This window comes from Cornus florida, unplaced genomic scaffold, assembly GCF_030987335.1.
Source record: "Cornus florida cultivar Cherokee Brave unplaced genomic scaffold, ASM3098733v1 CherokeeBrave_3.0.0_Hap2_Chr02, whole genome shotgun sequence".
NCBI lineage: Eukaryota > Viridiplantae > Streptophyta > Magnoliopsida > Cornales > Cornaceae > Cornus > Cornus florida.
Window position 1 is genome coordinate 52161821 of NW_026775572.1, and position 19098 is coordinate 52180918.

At 38.5% G+C, this 19098-nt stretch overlaps 1 long non-coding RNA gene across 2 annotated transcripts; it reads right to left on the bottom strand.

Annotated features, from left to right (window-relative positions):
* Positions 1 to 5586: 5586 nt before the first annotated feature.
* On the bottom strand, positions 5587 to 8904 carry LOC132294978 (uncharacterized). 2 transcript variants are annotated; one of them, XR_009478251.1, is made up of 5 exons: positions 8680 to 8904; positions 8345 to 8529; positions 7727 to 8226; positions 6338 to 6398; positions 5587 to 6183 (listed from the first exon to the last, which is right to left on the bottom strand). It is a non-coding gene; the product is annotated as an uncharacterized LOC132294978 (long non-coding RNA). The 2 variants fall into 2 exon arrangements; XR_009478252.1 differs by having other exon boundaries at positions 5588 to 6155.
* Positions 8905 to 19098: the final 10194 nt, after the last annotated feature.

Sequence of the window (19098 nt, forward strand, 5' to 3'; positions counted from 1 at the left end):
AATGAAAATGGCAGTTTGCCACACGTTCATTTTAGAACATGGCATAGCCCAAATGATGCTTGGATTAATTGGGTCGACCGAGTTGGAGCTGTGAAGGGAGAAATATGGAAGGATTGTGGCATATATGATGCCATTCAGCTAAGTAAAACTAACATCGCCCAAGATAGAGCCTTGATGATAGCAGCCATGTTTAATTGGTCGACCACCACCAACTCCTTACACTTGAAATGTGGCATGATGGCTCCAACCATTCAAGACGTGTGCTATCTAACTGGCCTCAAACCCTTTGGGATTGATGTATGTACCTTATTGGTAGAAAAGGATTCTCCTTTCATCTTCCCTTCAAAGCAAACTGGAACCAAATCATCTGAATCCTCTTATGGGAAATACTTAACTTCCACCATGGATCCTTGCGTCCCTGTGAATGATGCTGAACATATTGCCTTCTTGTTGGCGTGGCTGAACAAGTTTCTTCTATGCGTACCGGCCTTTTAAGTCATAAAGGATTACATTCATGTGGCCGTTGCCCTTTCAAAAGGTAAACACCTTGCTCTTGCCCCCTTGGTGCTTTCTCATTTATATAGAGGGATTTATGACTTGCTTACCTCCAACTTCGGACGCTATGGTGGTCCCCTCTGGTTATTTCAAATTTGGCTTCAAGTGTACTTTCCTGAACTCGGACCTGTGGTAAGGCCTTCGGCCAATGACCCATTACTTTTTATAAGTTACGCATCAGCCGTACCTAAATCCTATTCGTTTGGAGATTGCTTCAATTTCTTTTACTCCGGTTATGAACAGAGGACTATCAGCCAATTCCTTCCATTTTCTCATTGCTCACAAGCACCTCGATGGCTGACTCCTCCTCAAGGAGTGTCTACCAAAAAATCAGCTGATAAGCATTCGGCCATGTGGGCTAGTTTCTTACTTTCAAGAGACCTTCACTTCAACACTAGCCCTCTAGGCACAGTAAACTCAAAAGTTGGAGTTGAGTTCTACAATCCAAACCAACTTGCTAGGCAATTTGGTCTGACTCAAATGATCCCCATGCCCCCTTATTTCTCTTTCAACAAAAACTTCCATAGGCGTGTGGTATTTCCAGATGACTCCTATGTAAAGAACGTGTCCTCCCGGTTCTCAAATCTGCAAGCCGGATTCCAATTCCAACCCTTTATCAAAAACCCAGCCTCAGATTCTAGTTTTGATCAATGGTGGTCTTCTTACATTACTTCTACAAGGACGGCTGATAGCCAGTCCCTTGTTGTTAAAATATTGGAATCTTTCAAGTTCATATCTGTGGCCTTTGAAGGGGCATTCGTAATTTCCCGGGCCGTTACCCCAAAGAAGATGCCTCAAAAAGATCCTCCCAAAGATAAAAAACAAACGGCCAAGAAACTCCCTTTCTCTCAGCCAACAGATGCTCCAACAAGGACCAATAAAGAGAGAAAAGCTAAGGCCAAAGCCACTGTCAGCCTCCTCAAGGGTACGATCTTCCTTTATTTATATATATATATATATAAACTTTTAATTGAAATTCTCTTACCCCCCCCTTTTTTTTTTCTTTTTTTTTTTTTTTCGTAGATTCAGACAGTGGAACTTTATCAGCCTCGCTTAATCCAGAAGACGTTGAGCCCCAAGATGATGAGATTTCCTCCAGCCAACCTCCTCAGCCTTCAATAACTGAATCAGCCATCATCCCTGATGTTCCTCCAATTCCTCCAAAGGTAAAAGTTTTTTTTTTTTTTTTTTTTTTTTTTTTTTTTTTTTTTTTTTTTATCTATTAACACACAAAGACAATCATATCGGCTCAATTGTTAAAATACTTAGCCAATATTGATTTCTAATTCTCGGCCACAACTATTATTGGCCGAGACAAACTTTAATAAAGCTTCCATTCCAGGGAAAAAGAAAGAAATCCACTGCTCATGGCACTTTAAAAAGAACAAGATTGAGCACACGTAAGAAACAGGAAGTGGAAGAAAATCTAGAAAGCCTTCATCCTACAGAAGACGTGGCCGATGATCCCGTAATTAATGTGGCTGACACTCCTTCTGATCATTCCTCAGATGAAAAAGAGGTAAAGATAACTGTACTTGAAATTTTCAAACTTTTCAATTAATATGGTCCTTAATTTATTCTCTTTTGCAGCAATCTCCTCTTCTTGACTTGGTCTATAGCCCAGTTAGAAATTTCAGCCCTCTGAAGGATTTTCATGATCCCATTGAGGTGCCCTTCAATGTTCAAGTCACTCCTGCTAAAACTTCATCCCAGGGAGATAGCACAACGGTTCAGCCAGGATTTCCTCCTCCAGAAACCAGTCATCAGCCACTCTTAGTGACAGACATAGCCGAATCATCTAAGGTATTGACTATCTCATGTCCCAACAAAACAAAAAAAAAAAAAAAACTTAAGATCTAATCTTTCCTCATTTTGTCAGGTTGTGTATGAGAAAACTCAAATTATTCCTTTATTTCCTCCACAAAAAGTTCCTGCTTCATCTCTATTGGCCTTGAGCAATTTTTTTAAGGATGTGGTGGCTTCAGTGACCGAAGAGAAAGAAAGTGAATCTTCTGGAGCCACCCCAGTCACTTCAACCAATATCCCTATACAATCCTTAGAAGAGACCAAAAAATCTTTACTTGAGATCTTGAAAAGGGATGCTGCTGATCTTCCTAATTTTGAAAGTGAACTCACAGCAGTGCTTTCTACACTCAGCCAGTACCCAAACTTTCCGGTTGATCTTCAAGCCACTATTGCTACCTTTAAAGGCCAGCTACCAACTCTGACCGATGATATTTTCCAAGCCAATGAAGCAATCAACCAATTCAACAAGAGTAAAAACAGGAAGGATACCCTTGCTAACCAATTGTTAATTCAAGCTTCCTCCTTTGAAAGAGTGAATACAGAGAAAGAGAACATGTCCTTCAGAAAGAGATCGACCAGATCCATGCTCGTAAGGCCATCTTGTCTGCTGAAGCTGCCACATTGCAGTTTGAAGCTCAAGACCTTGCTCACGAGCATGCAAAGCTTCGTGGAGAATTACCTCAATTGGAAGAGTCAAAGAGGCAGGCCATGGTGGCCTTCAATCGGTCCTTAGTTATTTGGGCTGATTTCAAGGAAAAATTTGCAAACATATGAATTTTTTTTTTTATATTAGCTTCCTTTTGTGGCCATCTTAGTGTATGATCTTTAAATGATGTAATCTTTTACACTTCAATGAATAAATAGCCTTTTTTGTTACTCCAAACAAGCATCAACATTCTAGCGAGAAAGAATTTATTAAAATAACCAAATCAGCCTAGAAAAATAGGCCGATTTTTATTACATAAAAGGTACACATGGTCAGCCATAAGTACTGGCTAACACTAATTTTCCCTTTCAAAGATTGCTGGTACGTACCTCTTGAGGTACTTGCCATTAATGGGATAGTCATGTAATCGGCCACTGAAATATTTCAACCTATATGCTCCTCCACTTAAGACTTGATGGACTAAGTATGGCCCTTCCCATTTTTGGGACCACTTCCCATATTTCCTATCGACTTTACCCACTGGCAAAACAACTTTCCAAACCAAATCTTCTTCAGCAAAAGACTTAGGTTTTACCCTCTTGTTGTAGATGCTCATCACTTTCTTCTTGTGAGCTATGATGTGATCCAAGGCATCCCTTCTAAATTCATCCAAATCTTCCAATTCTACCAACATTGCTTGAGTATAATCAGCTGGAGTTAGATTATTTTGAAAAGCAACTCTGGCTGATTTAACCTTCATCTCCATAGGCAGAACAGCATCATAACCATAAGTTAACATGTATGGTGTAACTCCTGTGCCTGTTCTTTTTGAGTTCCTATAGGCCTATAAGGCTTCAGACAAAGTCTCATGCCACCTTCTTGGCTTATCTTTGATCATTTTTTCAATGATCTCAATTAGAATCTTATTTGAAGATTCGGCCTGGCCATTTGCTTGAGCATAGTATGGCGTAGAGGCTGACATATGAATATTCATGTTGTGGCCGAATTGTAATACATCAGTTGCTCTAAATACTGTTGCATTGTCTGAAACAAGTGTTTCTGGAATCCTAAATCTGTGGATGATGTTTTGCTCCATGAAATTAATCATTGTTTGCTGATCAACCGCTTTGCAAGCCTTGGCCTCAACCCATTTAGTAAAATAATCTGTGGCAACAATCACCCAGTGATGGCCTTCGCTTGATGGTGGATTAATTTTACCAATAAGGTCAAGGCCCCAACCTCTGAATGGCCAAAGTTTGATTATTGGCTGTAATTCTTTTGCTGGTACATTTTGAATCGGCCCGTGTCTTTGACAAGCTCGACAACCTTTTGAGTAATCTATGCAATCTTTTCTCATTCTCGGCCAATAATATCCATACCTGCGAATCAGCCATCTCATTTTAATCCCAGCTTGGTGAGCCCCACAGTTGCCCTCATGTACCTCGGCCATAACCTGAAGTGATTCCTCCTTGCTTATGCATTGTAGTAAAAGCCCATCTTCTAACCCTTTTCTGTATAGATCCCCATCTAGAAGCACAAAGTTGATCGCTTTTCTTTTAATACTTCTATCAGCCTTGATGTTTGGATTTCGAAGGAACATTATAAATGGTATCCTCCAGTCATCGTCGGCCAAATCTTCTACATCAATTGTCCAAGTATCAAACATAGTATTTCTCAATTCGGCCGATGGCAAAGATCTTCGTGTTATCTTTATCAACTGCTCTTCTATTCCGGTACTCTTATTCCTGAGGCTGCTTGGGCCACGCTGTTGGCCTCCTTATTCTGCCCTCTCGGCCAAAACTTAAGTTGAACATTATCAAATTGATTGATTAATGAAGTGGCCAGAGAATGAAACGGCCTTAATTGCCAACTTAAGCACTTAAAATCTTCAGAAATTTGGCTAAGGACTAAGTTTGAATCTCCCAAAATCTTTACATCTCTAACAGCCATTTCAATTAAAATCTCCAGGCCGATTATAAGCGCTTCATATTCGGCCTGGTTATTTGAACATTTAAAATCTAAAAAGAAAGAGAATGAAGCCTTTCTGCCAGCTGGCGAAATAATAACAATACCTGCTCCTACTCCATCAGCCGTGCTTGATCCATAAAACATCAAGATCCAAGGAGTCAAGAATATAGCTGATGACTCCAATTCGTCATAAACCCATGGATCAATATTAGTTGAAGGATGATCGGCCAAAAAATTAGCCAGAACCTTTCCTTTTACTGATTTTTGTACACTACAAGAAATTCGGGTTTTAGGGACAGTCCAAACTGTCCCTAAAAGCTCGAAATCCGTCCCTAAAGGTCAAATTGGTCCGTCACTAAAAGTAGCGTGACAAAAGAGCTTTAGGGACGGTCAAATTTGACCGTGACAAATACTTTTGACCTTTAGGCACAGTACTGACTGTCCCAAATAATACCGTCCCTAAAACTTATTAGGGACGGTATTGACTGTCCCTAATAACATATGAATTAGGGACAGTTTCAGGGACTGTCCCCATTACATATAGTATTAGGGACAGACAAACCGTCCCTAATACATAATTTTTTAATTATAATTATTGTATTAGGGACGGATAGACTGTCCCTAATACTTAAATTTCTTCTCTTTTTTTTTTTCTTTTTTTTATTTTTTATTTTATGCTTGATTTGTGGGTTTAACCATTTTGAATACATGCAAAACATAAATAAAATAGATCCACAATAACATTCAAAAAGATATTACTGGCCATAAAACAAAATAAATCTACAATACATATATTCAAGATCCATAAAATCTCCAGTTTTCTAAACAAAAACTAAAACTGCTCCCCAGTTTTCTAAACTAAAAGGTAGCACAAAAAATTGTTCCATCCTCTTCAAGATCCATTATTCATTCTGTTGGTGGTTGTGGTGGTGCTTGCAGGTGCCACCTTGTTGGTGGTGGCTGCTGAAAAAGAGAGTCTGCTGGAGGTGGCGGCGGCTGTTGATGCCAGTTTGGTGCGGCTCGCTGCTGTTGGAAATCTGATGGAGACTGTTGTTGGTGGAACCATGGTGGCGGCTGCTGCTGCTGTTGCTGATATAGGGATGTACATGTTGCATGAAATAGCATATATGCATCATTTTGTCTTCTTCTACCTTCTACTCACCATGAAATTACCAAGCGCCTTGTGTGAATATGGTGTGTGTGAGTTTCTTAGTCGAATATTATATAATTCAAAATCAAAAGTAGAAAAAAGCTAAAATAAAAAGACAAAGTAGTTCAGAATTATCAGTATATATATATACACACACACATAAATATGAATATGACACATCAAATTTGATGCAAAAAGATGGTAATGAGTACCTGATATTGGGACAAACCAGTATGCCGAGACAACAAATGCTTGTCAGCTTCACTTGGATACCTGAGTCACCAAAAACACAGTATGACATAAGATCCTCTTCATTCAAAATTTATCAAGACAAACAGCATTAAACATTTCTTTTAGGACTCCTTACTATGTATTAATATTATTCTTTAATTGAATTGATCACTGCTATATACACACATATAAAGTATTAATAGTACGCTCTCATCATGAGTTTGTATACTCCACTCTGGATTCAATGATTGAGAGTACAAACTCATGTAAGAGTTCCTGCGATTGTGGGTCGTTACAAGAGGGGTAGATTAAGGACCCAGCAGTTGGGAAGCTAATTGTAAGCATTCTAAACATTGTTCACATCATATACATAAATATATATACACAAAACACAGATTTGTTTTGCAAACCCTATACATGTATATAGATTGTTAAGACTTTAAATAAGGTTTTATATTTGATTCTTTTTTGCATCAAATTAAATATAATAAATAGAGTAAAATTCATTAATCATGTACACCGATTTATATAGCACCAAACACTTATATATAGCAAGGCCACAGACCCGTACAAACCCAACAAGGGAGAACAATATATACAACCAAGAAGTAGGGAATGCTCCTGTAACCGAACCATGCACAATTCATTGAAGAATCACACCATTATAAAGATATCTAGGAATTATCTCAAAATCATCATTAATATATACAACCACTAATTTTTACCTCCAAAAACCTAATATAATAGCCCACTTGATGTTTACTTGGACTGGACAAAGCCTAATTGATATATGCAGCACTAAGTGTTAAATAAGTACCAAAAGAGAAGGGAAAAAAGGAAGAAAGGCCATCAAAATTAATGTATGAAAAAGCTGAAATCCCAAACTCGACAAATTCAAAAGCAATGAAGAGAATGAGTTCACTATAAACCAAATTTTGTCACAACCATAAACTACTAAACATGCATGAAAGAATCCAAATTGGAAATATAGAATCAGTGACTATTATCTTTTATTTTTGTTTATTCTTGGCAACTGACTGATCTCCATCAAATAATCAGTAGGTAGACTGAAACCTTATGCAAAAAAATCATATCAAATTGCCAATCAACTCATTCAAGCACGGAATGATAACTTCAACAAAATCGAAATCTAGAAGAAAAAATTTTTATACAACATATCATTAAACTCATATAATCATAACATGTATTTATCTATTTTCTTCTACAGGACTAAATCATGAGAGATTTTTCAAAAGCAAATCAAAAGCCCAAATTGCAAAACTCAATTATTTACCAAGTATCAGAATTGAGAAGAACAATCAACAAATTATGAAGTGATTAAGAAATATAATTCAAGATTTGAAACTTACAGAGATTTAAGGGCTTCAATCTATTGTTGATGGAGAAAATAACAGGTTCTGTGATGGCTGTGATCCTTTTAAACACTTCGCTTCTTCGTATCTTAGGGAGTCTGAACAAGGGTAATCTAGTTTGAGCCCCAATCCCATCCTTTCGCCTCACGAGATAGCATTTAAACACGGATCAGCAAGGTAAGCTAAGTGGATGGTGTTGATGCTTCAAGGTGGTGTTGATGGGTTTGGCTGACTACCCGGGCAGATTCAGATGAAAAGCCTCAGACCTAATGAGACCAATAGGTGCCTCTTGGGCTCAGGTTAACAAACCGGCCGATTTTGCACCAAACTTGTTAGATGAGGGCACATCTAACAAAGATAAATCTAGGGTTTTTGAGATAAAAAGAGGCGAAAACTGGGGAGAGATTAGGAGGAAGAAAGATAGTGATTTTTTTTGTTTTTTATTTGGAATCGGATAGTGAATTTGATCAAAAGATCAATTTGCGCTAGCGGGGAACCTGTGTTAGAGCTCAGACAAGGAAGAGACGAGAAGAACAGAGATGAGATCGGAGAAGAACAGAGATGAAACCCCCCCCCCCCCCCCCCACACACACACATATATATATACACACGTACCTGGGTTATGTTCTTGTGAAGGTGAAACTCGCGAAGATTTTGGTTGATGGATCGATGTGTGCGAAGTGGATTTTCGCGCAGCTAGAGCTTTGATGAAAAAAAAAGGCCCCTTTTTTCATTAAGCCGCCTTTTTCCAAACCCTAAAATGAACACAAATTGCAAATAGCATATATATGTGTCCAGATCTGAAACAATCAAAAGAAAAATAGACCAAAACTAGGGTGAGGATCATTAACTGGGTTATATGAATGTCAAATCGAAGATGGGGGTTCTCTAAAAATCGAAGAAAGAGGCATAATTCCTAAAATTTTGAAAAAATAAAAATATTGTTGTACCTGAAGAGTAAGAGTCGATGTTGAAACGATTGGGTCATTCAGCTTGTGCTGCTGGAAGAGGGTGGAAGAGTCTCAATATTCTGCGACGATGGAAGAGGGTGGAAGAGCTTCAGTCTTCTGCGATGGTGGAAGAGCTTCAGTATTCTGCAAGGGTGAAGAGGTGGAAGAGAGGGAGTGAGGGCTTGAGGCGGGTTGGAACTGAGACGATAGGGAGATGATAGGTATATGGATAAAAGAATGTAATGAAATTATACGAAGTAGTTTTCAGTAATTTATTAAATAAAATAATTTTATATATTATAATTTTTCTCTCACAAATGTGCCAAACAAGGAATTAAGCGGCAAAACAAAAGCGCCAAATAAGGAATTAAGCGCCAAGTTTTGCCGGACAAATTTTTATGGAATTGGGGACAGGCCATTTAAGTTTTAGGGGACAGTCTCAACAACTGTGCCAAAAAAGTAATTTTTAAGGACAGTCTAAAGGACTGTGCCAAAAAAATACGATTTTAGGGACAGTCTCTAAAGACTGTGCCTAAAAAAAAAGCGCTTTAGGGACAGTTTTATAGACTGTCCCTAAAGGACTGTCCCTAAAACCCGAATTTCTTGTAGTGGTAAGACGTAGATAAAATTGAATTCCATCAAAACCAAAGCCCACTTACCTATTCGGCCAGTGATCAATGGCCTTGATAGCATATACTTGATCACGTTAGTTTGACAAAGAATGTAAACATCAACAGGCCGCATGTATACTCTCAACTTCATGGCCGAATAGTACAAGGATAAACAAAGCTTCTCAATTGAGGAATATCTGCATTCTACATCAGTTAGTACTCTACTCAGGTAGTAGACAGCCTACTCCTTTCCATGTTCATTGTCTTGTGCGAGCATACTACCAATTGATTCTTCTGCGGCCGATAAATAAAGCTTTAACGGCCACTTCTTTCTTGGAGGCATTACAACCGGGGGGTTTGCCAAATATTCTTTTATTTTGTCAAAGGCCTTCTGATGGGATTCGTCCCAATGAAATTTCTCGTGTGACTTTAATTTTACTAAAGTCGAAAAGACATGCACTCGGCTAGCATGATTAGAAATAAATCTTCTAAGAAAACCTACCTGGCCGAGGAACCTTTGCACTTGTTTTTTGTTGGCTGGGGCCCTAGCATTTATAATAGCTTTGACCTTGTTCTGATCAACTTCAATACCTCATTTGTGTACCAAGAACCCCAAGAAATTCCCGGCTGAAACTCCAAATGCACATTTCAATGGGTTCATTTTCAATTTGTGAACCTTCATCCTTTCAAAGGCCCTTTTCAAGTGTTCCAAATGCTGTCTCTTGGCCGATGATTTCACAACCACATCATCTATATAAATTTCCATGAATCGGCCAATCATATCATGAAAGATAGAATTCATTGCCCTTTGATAAGTAGCCCCAGCATTTTTTACGCCAAATGGCATCACAATCCACTCAAAAGTACCAATTGACCCAGGACATCTAAAAGCCGTTTTATGAACATCTTCCTCGGCTAAATAGATTTGATTATAACCTGAATGGCCATCCATAAAAGACAATATTTCATGCTTAGCGGCCGAATCAATAAGTTGATCGGCCACAGGCATTGGATATTCATCTTTTGGAGTGGCATTATTTAAATTGCGAAAATCCACACAAACTCTAAGTTTGCCATTTTTCTTCATTACCGGAACAACATTAGACAGCCATTCAACATACCTAATTGTTCGAATAAATCCTGTCTTAAGAAGTCTTTCAATTTCTTCTTTAATTTTGAGCATTACTTCCGAAGACATCCTTCTTGGTGGTTGTTTATATGGCTGAAAATCTTTCTTGATCGGTAATCTATGTTCTACCAATTTTCTAGACAGGCCAGGCATCTCTTCATAACTCCAAGCAAAGCAATCCTTATATTCATTTAATAATTTAATCAAATCGGCCTGGAATTTAGGCTCAAGCAAAGCACTAACAAATAATGGCCGATTATCTTTTTTAGTACCAACATTTATTTCCAATAAAGGATCTTGCACCTTTGCTTTATTATCTTCCATCCTGGAAGGGGCTGACTCCAAATCTTCAAGTTGGATTGCATCCAGCTTTTCGAAACCTTCTTCAATTATATCGGTCGTGCAGGCCGATACCTCTTCATAAAGTTGTTCTTCTCTGGCCAGTCTCTTCTCAGCCAGATATGCTTTCAGTCTGATGCAAGCGGCCCTGAAAGCTTGCCGCTTCTTTTCTTCATTGGTTTTGTGATCCATCAGTAACATCTTCATTGTCCTTGATGGTCGACCTGAAAATATCAATTTTCGGCCGAGCTGCTTCTGACAATAATTCTTTAATATCAGCATTAATTAAATTCTTCTTCATTGTTGCCGCTGCTGGTCGTCCCATCCTGTTAATGCCAACAAATTTGATAGGTACAACAGTTTCATCATAAAGTGCAGCCTCAGCCGAATACACCCTAGCTATAAAGGGTTTATTATCGGCCTCAACAATTTTTACCTCATTTCCATCCCAAAAAATCAACATTTGATGCAAGGTTGATGGGATGCACATGTTAGGATGAATCCAATCTCGGCGTAAAAGGAGATTATAGGCCGCGGTTGAATCAATGATAAAGAAAGCCGTAAAGGATGTCTTACCGCCAATAGTAATTTCCAAAGGTAGAATACCTTTGGTGTTACTAGATCCTCCATTAAAACCACTGATGGCCACGTCGGTTGGAACTACATCATCCATGGTTTTACCCAATTTCTTCAAAGTAGTTGATGGAATGACATTCACCACCGAACCATTGTCAACTAAAACCCTATTGATTGGCTGACCCTCAACCCATACTTTAACATACAACGGCCTCAACTGTTGTGTTATGGACAAAGGTGGTTTTTCAAAAATGATTTTATCGGCCTTAGATGGCTGATCCTGAGAGATCAATCCTATCCCGGCCGATGAACTTGTCGAATCGTTCTTAATTTCTGAAGATTCAGCCTTTTCCTCCTGCTTGGCTGACTCAACATCCCTGTTCACCGTTGGTTCTATCCTTGCTTCAAACACAGAAGGCAAAACAAATACCATGTTACAATTTACCTTATCCGGGAGAGAACCAAAATGAATTCTGTACTTGGCCGCATGCTTTGGATCCTGGTCGGGCTGATCATCTTTTTCTTCATAAAAGCATGCCTTATTCTCAAATGATGTAGCGACCTCCATGTCTTCAGCCACCACTGGTTCATTTTTTCTTTCTAGTTGATCATGGTCGATCTTGTCTTCTTTCCTTTTGAGTTCTGCATTTTTCCTTTGCATCCTCCTTTTTTGGGTATGTGTAGGAGGCTGCTTAGGAAACTTTGGGTGACTTACTCGAGTCCATCTGCCATGGTTAACCAAAGGAGGTCTAACCGTTCTTACACGACTAGATTCTTCTCCTTTTTGAACCCATATTTCTGACTGAATTGTTGGTTTCCTTTTGAAACTAGGATAAAAGTGTTGTTCTGGCAGGACTCTATCGGCCACCGATGACCGAATGATTCTCACTACCCTCGGCCCATTTTCTCTAAATATTGATCGATTGATTTCTTCGTGATTATGTCTAGGCTGATGGCCTAACCTTTCATGGACACTGCGCTTTCTGGTTGATTGGAAATTGCCCCTCTTTTCTGAGTCATTCCTTCGGCCTTTGCAATTTGGACAACAACCATGGTTGATGAGGGCAATTTGAGCTTCTCTTAACTGAATTTCCAAGTCCTTAACTTTCTGCTCATCATTACTGGCTGATGAACTACCAAGAACTTTTGGTAATCTTTCCTGTCTACCATTATCAGCGGCTTTTTCAGTTTGCCAGGCTGATTACATTGGTACTGATAATATTAGGAAATGGATCACCATCGACCCCCATTACATCTGGCTTCTTTTCAGGGAATTTCAATACACCTTCATTGATAGATTTCTGCAATACATTTCTAAATACATAACAATTGTTAGTAGTATGATTCCATGAATTATGAAATTTGCAGAACTCTCTTCCTTTTAAATCATTGGTCGATGGTATATTGTGTCCTTTTGGCAAAATGATTTGTTTGTCGGCCAACAAATGATCAAAAATTTGTTCTGTTTTGGCCAGATCAAACGTATAAACCTTACCAGTATCAGCCGTACCCTTCCTGGCCGATGAAGTCGATGGCTGAGTACCACTGGTGGATACATTTGGTTTTGTTAAAGCGTCACATACATAAGGCTTCTTTAGAATGACTTCGGCTAAATTAGCTTCAAAATCTTCCTCTTCAACCACATCAGTTGAATAAACTTCATAGTTGGGGTCCCTATAGTACGTACCTTTAGAGGAATTTTTTCGTTCTTTCTCCTCTTTGAGAACCAACTCATACCTGGTAGCTTTCTCGGCCAGGTCATACATGTCACGAAATGGAACTCCTTCAAACCTCTTCCGAAGTTCAAAATCAAGGTCGTTCAAAGCCAAACGAATGTACTCCTGTTCTGGAAGAGGTACACGACATCTTAATCTTGCTCTCCTGAATCTTGCAATGAATGTCTCGACCGATTCACTAGGCAATTGACTTAGCCTGGATAAATCGGCCAGAGTAGGTTCTGTCTCCGTACGGTAGAACTAATTGTGGAATAATTTCTCTATCTGTGGCCAATTAAAAACAGAGTTAGGAGGTAGACGAATATACCATGAAAAAGCTGCCCCTGTCAAAGAGTTAGGAAAAAGTCTCAATTTCAACCACGGGCTAACACTGGCCTCTCCACATTGAACCGTGAATCGGGCAATGTGTTCCAGGGTCGATTGATTCCCCTCTCCACTAAAGGTTACAAAGTCAGGGACTTTATATCCTCTAGGGAACTCAACTTGGTCTACCACTTCTGGATAAGGAGTTCTATAAATTGGTCGGCCGGCACCTCTAAGTTCCAGGCCATATTCTTCTGTGAGTAAATCAGCTAATTGTCTTCTATCTAACATGACTTGAGGTGGCTGATTTAATATTGGTGGTACCTGATTAAAAACTGGCGGCTGATTAGCTGCTGGTTGATAGCAATTCGGCCAATCATGTGGCTGATTAGCCATATTCTGCCCCCCGAGCCCTACATGTGGCGGCACATGAGTATACAGTGGGTTCGGTGGCCTCCACCTGATCTGATTGCCCCCCGAGTTCAAAGGCATCCGAGGAGGGTTTGGTAGAATTACCTGTGGCTGCGAACCTACTACTGGTGGCTGATTATAACCTGCTAACGTAGGCTGAGGATAGCTTTCTGCCCAGGTGAGTAGCGTATGAACCGGCTGACTTGATGTTGCACCTGGTTGGAGTGTCACTACTGGCGGCCATGGCTGTGATGTTTCAATGGCCCTCTCTGGCCGAGCAGCTTGTGATAGATTCGGCTGAGAAGCCGATTCCTGATTGTTGGAGCTGCTAGCTTGAGTCGGCTTGTTCAAAATAAAGGCTGAGAGTTAGGACATATTTTCATGCAAGTCGTTGTAGCGTACTCCCATCCTTCCCATTGCATTTACCAAGGAGCTAACCTGTGCTTGAAGTACGGCTAACTCATCAGTAGGACCTGCTGTAGAGTTCTCAGCCTGTACTGGCTGATCGCCTTCCTCCAAATCTTCATCAGTAGCCACGGCCTTAGAATTTTTTGCGAGCCGCGACATATTTGCCTCTTTTATTACACTCTAGTAGTGGTCCCACCGGGCGTGCCAAAACGTGTTCGCGCGGTTTTTGTTCCCTACGCCGGTCGATGGACTCTTCGCGGGTATGCCAGAGTATTTGTACAAACTACCCAAAATATGTAATTGAACACCAGCCTATCCCTTTTTCCTATGGCTGACTCTCAGGCGATTGTGTGGGAGAGAGACTAGTAAGAACTCCCAGCAAGGTTCTTTTATGCCTTGTTTGTAGCAAGGACTTTTTAGAGTGTCTAAAGAAATGTAACGGCTGATGAATGTTTGAATGGATGGAATGGCCGAGTGAAGACAGGCGGCAAGAACTTAATCGATCGCCGGCCGAATGTGATGGCGAGAACTTAATCAATCGCCATCAGCCAAACACAATGGCAAGAATTTAATCGATCGCCACTGAAACGTGATAGCAAGAATTTAATCAATTGCCATCAGCCAAGTAATGACAAGAATTTAATCAATTGTCACTATGATTCAATGGCAAGAATTTAATCAATTGCCATTGAATTAAAAACCTAACTAAAATTGCGTAATTAAAATTGGCATAATTGAAATTGAAAGAAAGTAAATGGCTGAATCGAAATAGTTAACAATGATCTAATCAATTGCCATTAAATTGAAATAAAGAAATTGATAAGAAAATGACGTAGAGTCAATTGAAAACATTTTTAGTTGAAATGCATGTTTTGTGGTGGTGCTGGACGAATTGGAAATGGAATACAATACTTCTATTTATAGAAGTTCTATCTCAACCTATTCTCCTAATTAATTGCTAGAAAATCTCTTTTGCTTCAATCATTTTTTTCTTTTGAAATTCAAACCGAGCTACGGCCCAACATTCCTCGCCTTCAATATCGATGCTCCAGTTTCAATGGGAAAGTCTTTACTGAAATCTCTCTTTTCCTTGATTTGCTTCACTTTGTTGCTGAAAATAAGTCGTATTCCAGTAGTCTTTCACATCTCTTCTCCTCTTTGTTTCGTCTTACTTTAAATAAAATACCTTTGTTGAAGAAAATATTAATTGCTAAGAAGTCGGTAGAAAGCTGCTGGAAGATTGCTAGCAAGTTGCTGATTTTTAGCAACTTCTTTCTTCAAACTTTGACTGAAATATTCCTTTAAATGGCTGGAAAACCATTTATAGCCTTGACCCATACACTCACGTGGCTGCCCCTTTCTTTTTGAATTTCATTTCCATAAGGATTCAATTTCCTTTCTTATAACTAAATCCCTATTTTTTAGGAACTTAATTATATCACCTCAGCCAACCTCTCCCAATGTTCTATTTCTGACGAAATTTCCTTTTAAAATTAACACAAATCTCGGTTGTTTAGTAACAACCCTTTTTGGTGAGGTGGCTGAATATATATAGATATCCTCCTAAATCTTCTCCTACTATTTCTCCATTGGCCGACCATTCTTGGACATGCTCAACCCTTATCGGCTTCCCATTGGTCCACGTCGCTGCTGAAGTGGCTGCCAAGTTTTGGTGCCAACATTCTTATAACAGTCTCCTCTCTTGTTTAAGAAACTCCAATAATGGCTTTAGCTAGATTTCCATAAATGAAAATGCAGGCCATTATTTCCACTGTTTGGGTTCCAATAGCAAAGATTTCCTTTTCAATGGAAATTCTCACGAGTTTTTTTTAATGGTGCACAAAATCTGTACCGCCAATAGCTCTGCTCTTTTGGAAAGTTTTGCATGCAACATTATTTCATGATATGGAAGGATGGTCAGGATATGGCAAGATACAAAGAACATTGTCCAAGTTGTAAAAGACAAGACCCACATGATTACTCTCTAGTCAACTGCCTAGTCTTTTCTTCATTTAGCCTCCAGATCTCTCGAGGGTTTCTTTGTTTTAAAAAAAAAAAAAATTGCATTGCCACTTTTAGAAAATTTGGATCTTCTTTGTTTAGTATATATGTTCTTATTGAAAGAATATATATATGAGGGAGACTACTAGCTGCTTGTTAATTTGACTTTCCCTTTTTACAAAATTTCCACGAGAATAGAAGATTGTGGATTGGTCAAAATGACTTCGATGGAAAGTAAAATAAAATTTCCAGTACCCGTGGAGTAAGAAAGAAGTTTTCAATGCAAAAGAAAGGCAAGGTTCGGTCTTTTCTTTTCCTACACGTGAGAAAGCAAGAGATCTCAAGATTTCAGCATGATCAAAAGGTGCCATGATGGAAGCAAATTTCCATTTACTCTTTGCCAAAATTTTAGAGATTTGGTTGTGGTCTAAAAAGTCAATGACTTAAATTTAATGAGCTGGTTCTGTTGATCAAACCTTGGAAATTTGACATTGGCATTAAAAAAAAATGAAGACACTGGAAACTTTCCATTGGTGGAGAAGACCCACGCACCACCAGGCCTCTCTTGGTTCACATTGATCTGGTCATTATAAATGAAAGCCATTCCTCACATTAAAATTGGTGCAAAAGAAAGGAAATAAAACTATTGAGCATGGGATTGATCCAAATCAAGCACCTCAATCTCTTGTGCAATAAACATGGATGCAGTTCTGCCAGAGGGCTCTCACCCACACACACACACACATATATATATATATGTAAGCAAACGGAGAAGGAAAACAACAGTTTTGCTGGAACAAAATTCATACATATATATATATATATGTAAGCAAACGGAGAAGGAAAACAACAGTTTTGCTGGAACAAAATACATATATATATATATATATATATATATATATATATATATATATGTAAGCAAACGGAGAAGGAAAACAACAGTTTTGCTGGAACAAAATTCATAAGCCGTAAACAAGGACTTGCATCTCGACATGTGCCTTGCGCAATCATCAAATCTTCTTTTCAAGAGTTTCTGTTGGTGCCAAACGGTACGCCATATAAAAAAATTGCATTGTCAACTTTTAATTGGTAAATATATATATATATATGTAAGCAAACGGAGAAGGAAAACAACAGTTTTGCTGGAACAAAATTCATAAGCCGTAAACAAGGACTTGCATCTCGACATGTGCCTTGCGCATCATCAAATCTTCTTTTCAAGAGTTTCTGTTGGTGCCAAACGGTACGCCATATAAAAAAATTGCATTGTCAACTTTTAATTGGTAGGACGTCTCACACTTTCTAAAGTTTCACTCCATTTCTATAATGGGATAGCAAATGAACATGCATAGCATGGTTGGCCCGTGAACAAAGTCATGTTGCTTGGTTTTATTTGTCACCATGACTTGCTAGTCATCGCAATCAAAGGAAAGGAAGATCTTACCACTCCTTCAGTCATCCGACAAAAGTCAAAATCTAAAAAAAAATTCATACAAGTTCCAGCAGGGAACTAAAAAAGAAAATCTTCAAGCCTCGCCCCTCATACATGACAAGCATCCATGTCATCAAGTCTTGAAGTAGAGGCAATTTGTAGACACTTAAAAATTGTGATCCTCTGATCACCGTCGGTCAAAAAGTCAAATTTTTCGATCAATTAAATTCTACAAACATGAGTCCCATCAATGGACACGTGTCAAAATCCTAAAGGTGCAGACCTTTAAAGAAAATGACGGTTTAATTCAAATTCAATTCAAATTTGAATTTGAATTAATTTCGTAAAAGGAAATAAATCATTTATTTATGAAAAAATCACACAATATTGGGAAGTTTCCAAATTGAACAACCCACACCTTGGCCTATAAATACAAGGTCACCCCCTCACATTTTGGGCACACACAAAGAGAGAGACAAACAGAACATTGAAGCTCTTCTTTGAAGTTTCAGAAAACAAGCATACCACACCTACGCCGTTCTTCATCAAAGCCAATAACAAGCACACAAGTGTCATTCTCCTTTGAAGACTTTCAAATCTACTATTCAAGATCAAGCCTCACCGGCCCTCGTTCAGAAATCCATTCGAGTTTTCTTCAATTTTGAAGAACTCAAATGCAACCAACCACCGGCCCAAGATCAAGCTTTTAAAGCTCTTGCGCCAATATTCTAAGGAGATTTAATCAAAGGAAGATTCTATACTGTAATAGAATCGCCAACAGAGAACGTACTCATTTTTTTTTTACATTTATTTAATAAAGTTATTGTTATCGCATTTATTTTAGTTTCAAATTTTTCGAAATCAAAATTTGTGTGTACACTTTACGTGATATGTGGGTGTGTAATATATATAGATTGGCAGTTCATTTGTTTTCTTTGCGTGATGTCACACAGGCACACATCCCGCAAAGAAAACAAATGAATTGCCAATCAACATACAGTTGGCCACAACTCATCACCCATGATTCATTAAATTGAAGTTTTTCAAATTGTTGAGATATATATTACACATGCACACATCACGCAAAGAAAACAAATGAATTGCCAATCAACATACAGTTGGCCACAACTCATCACCATGATTCATTAAATTGAAGTTTTTCAAATTGTTATTAACGTTTAGCTTTCACAAATCCTTGGTTTTAAATTGAAAGTAAGAAGATAAACTACTAAAGAAAATCATAATTGTTTTATGTTTGAATAATGGCCGCTTAACCATATTGAAGAAAGGGTTAAACTCACAAAATTCGCTTTTATTTCTAATTTTTGTCAATTTACCCCCCTTTTATTATTAAAAGGATCAAATCACCCATTTTATATTAGTATTTTGTTAAGGTAAACGATAATATGATATCAGCTCGTCATAAGCTTTGCGTCAGGGTTTTAAATGACTAAAATATATTTGATCAAACTA